This window comes from Eptatretus burgeri, chromosome 2, assembly GCF_056783735.1.
Source record: "Eptatretus burgeri isolate ZD-2024b chromosome 2, Ebu_testis_v1, whole genome shotgun sequence".
In the NCBI taxonomy this organism is placed as follows: domain Eukaryota; kingdom Metazoa; phylum Chordata; class Myxini; order Myxiniformes; family Myxinidae; genus Eptatretus; species Eptatretus burgeri.
Window position 1 is genome coordinate 5,204,187 of NC_140962.1, and position 8,210 is coordinate 5,212,396.

The following is an 8,210-nucleotide window of genomic DNA, read 5'->3' on the forward strand; positions in this document are numbered from 1 at the left end:
CGGCCCAGTACACTGGTACTCATTTCGCCGACCTCGGAAGGATGACAGGCTGAGTCAACCCCCTGGTGTATTAATTCAGTGGCCCAACGGGAATTGAACTCGGGACCTTTTGGATCCCAAGCCACTGCCCTAACCACTGCGCAAACACCAGGCTATATATATATATAAATATATATATATAAGATATATATAATATATATATATAAATATATATATATATATATATATATATATATATATATATATATATATATATATATATATATATATATATATATATATATAGTATCCCTGTGTCGTAAGAGGCGACCAGGGTTGCGTCAGGAAGGGCATCCGGCGTAAAACATGTGCCAAATCACGATGCGGATCATACGGATGATCCGCTGTGGCGACCCCTAACGGGAGCAGCCGAAAGAGGAAGAAGAAGAAGATATATATATATATATATATATATATATATATATATATATATATATATATATATGTATATATTGTTGCGGTTCTAGGAACCGCATCCCTCCAAAGCAATAGCATCCATCATACAGTGGTCCCCAGACAGTTATTTTATTCAGATATGTACAGTTAGACCCTTCCTTCTTGTCTAATGAGACAAACGGGACAAAGTGCGTTGTGTGAATCTCATAGTTAGGTCTGATTATATCTCTGACTTCATTTCTACTCTTTTCCTCTATTCCTGAGATAAATCCAAGCAACGGTTGACTGTAAAAGCCACGGCTACGCCCTTCACTGCAAGAATGCGTCTTCGCAAAAGTCAGCACAAGCATCGATACCCGTGCCGCACCCAGGGGAATATTGGAACAACACACCAAATGCCAAGGCCGTGCGGTGCACTCTTTTCAGCCCGAATCTCCATCTAATAATTTTATCTATCTTCTTTTTCAATCCAAATCTCCATCTTATACTTATGTCCATGCTCTTTTCAACCCAAACCTACATCTAATAATTATATCCAATCGTTTCCCTCAATTCCTGACACAGATCAGGGCCGGAACTGCGCACACCACCGCCTTTGATAAATAACCACATGCTCGATGGCAGCGGACCCACGCGCAGCTGTGTGATAATTTATCATACACAGAGCGGGGCACGAATAGCACACATCTTCTTCGGGTCTCCGCATGGGTTCACCATAGCCTCTTACCGTCGGTCTTCGCTGACCACCGTGGCCACGGGTGTCTCCCGCGGACATCTTCTCGCCTCTCCACCCGGTGAGGCTGCTGCCAGGCAGAGGCATGCTGTACAGCTGGGGCCGCATGGTGTACAGACAGGCAGCGCATTGACCAGCACTGACCACCGGTCGCCGGGGCATGGCCCGGGAGTTCGGCACAGGGAGATTCGTGTCATGGGGTTCGGAGCGAGACCAAGGTGGCTGGACCGTGTGGTGGCTGGAGCCGAATAAGAGCGCCCGATTGGGGTGATTACATCGCTTCGGAGTGACACACTGCCGTGCACCGCAGGGTCCATAAAGGATAGTTTGCAAGGCCGTCTGCAGTTCCTCTCTGCGTTCCTGGTCATCGTTCCTGTCTGCTCACTCCTGCTGTTTCCCGCCCACTGACTCCGCCCTCCTTCACCAGCTCGCTGGCTCCACCCACCTGATCCTGTCTGCCACAACACCCACTCGCTTTTGTCTCCACCTTTCTCAAACCACTCGTTGCTGGCTCCACTCAAAGTCCCTCCTTCATGCCTGATGGTCACGCCCCATTCTCTGGATCGCCGCTTGGCTGCACGAAGTGCCTTGAAGCAGGAGACGACGCGCCAGCTGTCAGGGAGGTATCGCCCAGCCGAGCATCCCCCCCAAAACTTACTGGTGGCGCGGTCAGTCAATCGTGCAAGGTATTGAGAGACCGTTAGCCTCATCTCCTCTCCTTAGCTCCTCTTCATTGGTGTGTGCGTGTGCGTGTGTGTGTGTGTCATGGCACCTGTCCCCGTTTAAGGTAAGATTGCAGAAGGTATATTGGGATAACTCTGCTCTGCGTCTGCTTTTGTAAGTTGCTGGTTTATTGTCGCACCTCTCACATTTCTTGCTATCTCACACACAACAATAAAAACTATTAATTGTGCCACATATTTTCCCTCGCCTGACTGTAATAAATCCTTTGTATAAATGTTCCCAGCTCGTTTTTGTCTTTTCTTTCATTGATCCAGCATGGTCCGTATCCTAACCTAGCCTGGACTTTATTCTCAACGATCCGTTCCTTTTAGCCGGTACGTCCTTGGCAGTGTCGCTTGGCTGCATCTGATCTGGTAAAATGATCCGCTTCGGACAAGGCATACAGGGCGTGTTCCCCGGTAATTAAATCATGTGATTTTTTTCGGTAACCGGATAAACTAGATGGAGGACCCTAAATCACGTGGTTGAGTTATTGGCGTTCATGGTCGGTTGGCGACCCGCCGCGTCACGGAATTATCCGTGTGTGACGGCCTGCAATTCCGGGGAGTCTGGTGGGAACCTGAGATAGCGTCCCCCCCTGGTGGTCTTCTCACCCAACCCCCGGCCCGCAACAATATAATTACAAATATATACATATTGTTACGGGTACCGAGTGTATCATGAGGGGGTTCATCATCGTTTCTCCTTGGAGGAACCGGCCCTGGGGCCACCGCTCACAATTAACTTTGTGGTACGGTGGTTTGCTTAACAACCACGAACGCCAATCAGTTAACCACGAGTTCCAGTGTCCACAGTCTACTTTGACATTTAACTGGAGGTTGCGTGTCCTCATGACTGGGGAACGTGCCCTCTGCGATGCACCAATCTTATCTTGATTAGATCTTAAGTAAGGCGGCCGAGCGTTTACTGCTGGTGCACACTTATTCTGACCGGTTAGTTTGGGAATTACCTCCCAGTCTATCTCGGTTCTGACAATGCTGGACCAATGGAAGGAAATGACAAACACGGACAGGTTGAAACGTCAAGAAGGAATTTATTATTTATCCCAAAATCTGAAGAAACCCAGCTACGCAACAAATATAGACCAATAACATGCCGACCAACAACATACAAACTTTTAACAGGTATAATCACCGATGCAGTTTACGACCACCTCATTCAACAAGGAGCTTTCGAGGCAGAGCAGAAAGGATGCAATGGAACAATAGACCATTTACTGTTAAACAAAACCATATTTGAAAACTGCATGCTCTGACAAACCAACTTATCCACAGTCTGGATGGATTATAAAAAAAGCCTTTGACAGTGTCCCACATTCATGGATTATAAAATGCATGCAAGTCTACAAAATTGACCCTGAGATAGTCACACTAATTGAGAAAGCAATGATGCTCTGGAACACAACTCTGATACTACCATACATGGAAGGAAAGATTGAAATCCCAGGAGTAAAGATTTGATGTGGTATCTTACAAGGTGACAGCCTTTCCTCCCACCCCCCCGTCTCCTGTTTTATCTGGCTCTGGACCCACTGAATAACCTCATCAATTACAAGGACATGGGTATAGTGTGACATGCAACAGAAAAATGACCAAAGAAAAAAGAAAGGTAACACCTACTGTACATGGATGATATAAAACTCTTCTCTCCAAATGATAAGAAATTGGCAGATCCACTGATACTCGTAAAGCAGGACTCGGAGGACATCCGAATGGAGCTTAATCTTGACAAATGTGCCAAATGCACATTTGTACAAAGAAAAACAAAAAACAGACATCTCAATCGATCAAAGTACAACAATACAGGAACTAGTAAACGAAGCATCATACAAATACCTCGGATTAGAAGAATGACCCCAGGTACAACACAAAAAATGTGTAAAATAATCAGCAAGAGTACCGATGGAGAACAACACTAATTCCGAAATCATCCCACTCTCTCTAAGAAACAAAACCAAAGCTATAAACCAACTTGCATGCCGGTATTCCAATATGGCTGTGCAATTATAAACTGGCCACAAATGGAGATCAAGAATTTGGACACCAAAACAAGGAAACTTCCAACTATTCACAAGATATTCTTCAAACACAAAATGCATACTGAGGTTGTACTGACCGAGATGATGAGGAGGTGGTTTGATGGAGCTTAACCAAGTGTTAACAATATCATGTGTCGGACTAGCATAGTACTGCATGTGAAGAGCTCAGACTATCGGATGAGATTTGTACTTGAGCAAGAAAACAACAGAGCAGAAAAGGGATCCTTGAACCATCTAGCAACAAACTTCCAAAGACAGGTGCAAATTATGGATACTACACAGGAAAATCAACTGGAGAGTAATCCACAGGCACATCTAAAAACATTTCAACATCCCAGTCCCAGATCATGAAAACAATCCGATCCTTGAAAATGAACATATAATGCTCACGTGTGACAAGATGATTCTGTCAAGTGTGTACGTTGCAAACAAATCATTTCATCCGGACATAGTGCTCAAACACAAAATAGGAAAAGTCAGCATTGTTGATCGAGGTTTCAGTTTCCAATGACTTTGGACTAAGTTCGACAGAAATCAGGAAAATGACCAAATACCAGGATCTAATCTCATGATGCCTTCCACCAGCATGTACTACTAGCCAATTACCAAGTGGCACGATGGGTTCACAGCCACTTTGCAAAACCCCTTCTGTGGGAGCCTTCAGGGAATGAGTGGAAGATCAGTCCTGCTGGTCATCTGGAGCCAGTTATGTTTCTGAAGGAAGTAGTACCTATTGAACTGAGAGATTTGATCCATCTCCACTGCATAGACAATGACTGCAACCTGAGTAGGCAGTGCCACTCTGTTTCTTCAGGGCTCCCGTGCACACAGTTCTGTTCTTGTAGTGCCTCAGAGGTTTGTGCCAACTGTGCAAAATGATTTGTTTATCGAAGAGAGTAGTGATTCAGATCATGAAAATGATAATGATGACAAATGAAAGGTAAGGAGTTCCTATACAGTTATTGCATATAAAACATTCAGTAAACAGACTATCAAGAGCTTACTTACCTTTGTACATATATGTCGTTAAATATAGCAATTTAAATTGTCTCAAAATTCAATCTGGAAACCGAAAAATAGAGGTATTAAATTAGATATATAAAACAGTGGTGGCCATTTTGAATTTATGCAAATGACGTAATTTCAAGAACACAAATTATGTTTTTCTATTGATCAAATGCGATTTCAACACCAAAGATCTGGATTTGCAAGTAAATTACTGCACATGGCAGCAACCATATTGGATTTATGCAAATGAAGGGCAAATGCCATCGGAAAGCGACTAATTTTAAAAACTTCTCCTGAATGTGAAGATCATTCAAAAATCCCATCTAGAAGGTGCAAAATAAGGTTATGAAGTTGAGAAGAGTATGTGAAATAGTGGTGGCCATCTTGGATTTATGCAAAATAGGTAAGTGTAAGTGCAAAGGAATCATTTCATGTTTAGAATATGTCAAAAACACAAAGCATTGTTTTGGCATCAAAATCATGTCTGCATATCCTTTACGAGGAGCTTTTTTCGTTTCTTAATTTTTTGAGGTTTTTCGGAAAATTGGTCAAAACCATGGAAACAGCTGGAAAAAAAAAACTGATAATTCAAAATATTTTTGGCCAACAATCCATTTCATAAAAGTCACACCTTCATGAATGAAAATTATATATATATTGGCTTTTGTTATACTCCAGGTATGGGTTACTCACATTTTTAGACCCCTGGAGTTCTGGCCACGACACAAATTATGCTAAGGAAGGGAAGATCATACATGTGATTACTGATGCAGGGAGTTTGAGACAGGGATTAATTGTGAAAAGTGCACTTTTGAAATGACATAATATGCCCCATATTGCTTGACGTGCATGTGCAGAAACCCTAAGTAACGAAATCAATCAGTGCAACCTGGCCCTATTATATGCCTGACAGATAAGCATTATAGAATGAAATGATGAAAAACACTTTTAAAGAAGCTGAAAGTAACTGTGAGAAAAGGGTGTGGCTCCACACAACAAAACAGTTGGAGAACTTCCTGATTAACTTGTCCAAAAAGTTTATATATTGCAGTCCATATTTCAAAAACTTCTGATGATATGGGACCGTGATAAGACCACAGGTTCATAGATGGGCATGTTCAATTCAAAAGATATCACTGATGAGAAGGACATATCTGGTGCTTATCAATGCGTCGCTGAAGTTTTACATGATAAATTCACTATTAATCATGTTGTGGGGAGGTGGGAATGGGAGCTACGGGAGCTGTTATAAATAGTGTTGTGGTTCTGCAAGCCGGCACTCCTCCGAGGCAATAGCATCTAACATAGAGCGATCCTGACACAGTTATCTCTTCAGTATTTGTTTAGTTAGCCCTTTCCATATGTCTTGTGGGTACATGGGACAAGATGTGTTGTGTAGGGATTTTCATTTGGTCATCAATCCCTTATTCTTTCATCTCTTTACTTCCTTTTATTTCACACATCAAGCACGCAAGCATGCATGCCAGATCAGGTTATTCGAGAAGCATCATGAGGCGCAGCAACCCAGCTCATTTGCATATGCACACCATTTCCATGTTCAAACGGCGTGCCATAAACCAACTGATGCCTCACCCCAAACCCTCACCATGATCACTGCAAACGCCTCCTAAAATTCTCCACAACAATCTATGCCCGACCTCTTCAGCACAAACTCCACAACCACGACCAACGGCCTCAACCACTCCCAACGCTTCAACGCCTTCACCACAAATGTCACACCATAAATGCTGCAGCACTTCCTCTACCTCACAACAACCACTACAAACCGCCCAACCACAGTTAACTCCCTAGGCGCTCACCACAGTCTCTGAGGATGCTGGAGGAATGAAAGGCATTATGAGTCGGGGAACTTTGATATGCAGCTTGAAGCACAAATGTGCACTGGGGTTCATTCAACGATTGGGTTGCTCCAGTGTTCCGCTGAATAACAACACTCAAACAGAGTTCAACGCACATTCATGGCAGGAGAACATTCACAAAAACTCTCGGCCAATGTTAATTAGGGGGCTGTGTCACGTGGCCAGGCTTGGAGGAAACAGGCCATTATCGGCTCTGGAGCCTGACGGGGCATGGCTATGGCACAGGTGATGGCTACAGAGTCTTTTGATCCGCTTTCTGGTCCCTCCTCTACTCCAAGGCGGAGGAGCTCCTTGTGAGCGAATGGCTATCCATATCTAGTGCCCAACTGTGTCTGCGGACGTCCTCCTGCAGTTGGGTTACTTTTTATTAGGAGGTTGGTGGCAGGATTTTCACTCCAGCCAACATAAAACCCTTCATTCCGCAAAACGCAAAAAAAATCTGAAAACCCACTCCGTGGGAGTACCTCCTGTGCAGCTTCCCTTCGCAGAGCAGCTCAGCAGGGATGATGGGATTGGGGCAAAGCCTTCGGGACCCCCAATCTTTGATGAAAGGAGGGAAACCACGGGGTAACATCCCTGGGTCAGATTGCGGGAGAGTGTGTCGGAGTGGTGCTGAGGTGTCGTCCACCAGACGGCGGTCTCCTTGGGTTAACCTGAGGCGGTCCCTTCGGGTGGGTGCCTGGAATGTCCCATCCCCAAGAGAGGATGATCACCTGTCTCTGTTATCATCTGAGCTCAAGCATTTGGACATCGGTATTGCAGCACTCTCTGAGGTTCGGAGACCGGATTGCAGCGAGATAATGGTGGGTGGTTACACGTACTATTGGTCTGGTTGCTCTGATGGTTACCATACTCAAGGAGTTACTGTAGCTGTGTCCAATAAGCTGACCCCAATGATAATTGAGGTAACACCGGTCAACGAGCGTATTTTGAGACTGAGGATTCGTCACTCTTTAGGTGTCATTTCCCTGGTCTCTGTCTATGCTCCGACTGATGCAAGTGACCTCACCGTGAAGGACACATTCTACGCCACGCTCGAGTCTGTGGTTGATCAGTGCCCCAGACGAGATACACTTTTAGTCTTGGGGGATTTCAATGCATCGACTGGAACTGATAGGGATGGTTATGAGCCATGTGTTGGTCCCCATGGGTCAGGAACTATGAACCAGAATAGCACTAAGTTCCTTGACTTTGCAAGAAGTCACGGACTTAGGGTGGCAGGTTCATGGTTTCAGCGCCCACAAGCTCATCGCTGGACTTGGTATTCCAACGCTGGTGGTGTGGTAAAGGAGATTGACCATGTCCTTGTTGACGGTCACTGAAGGATGATCCAGAACTGCAGGGTCTACCAGAGTGCTCAGTTCCTCAATAC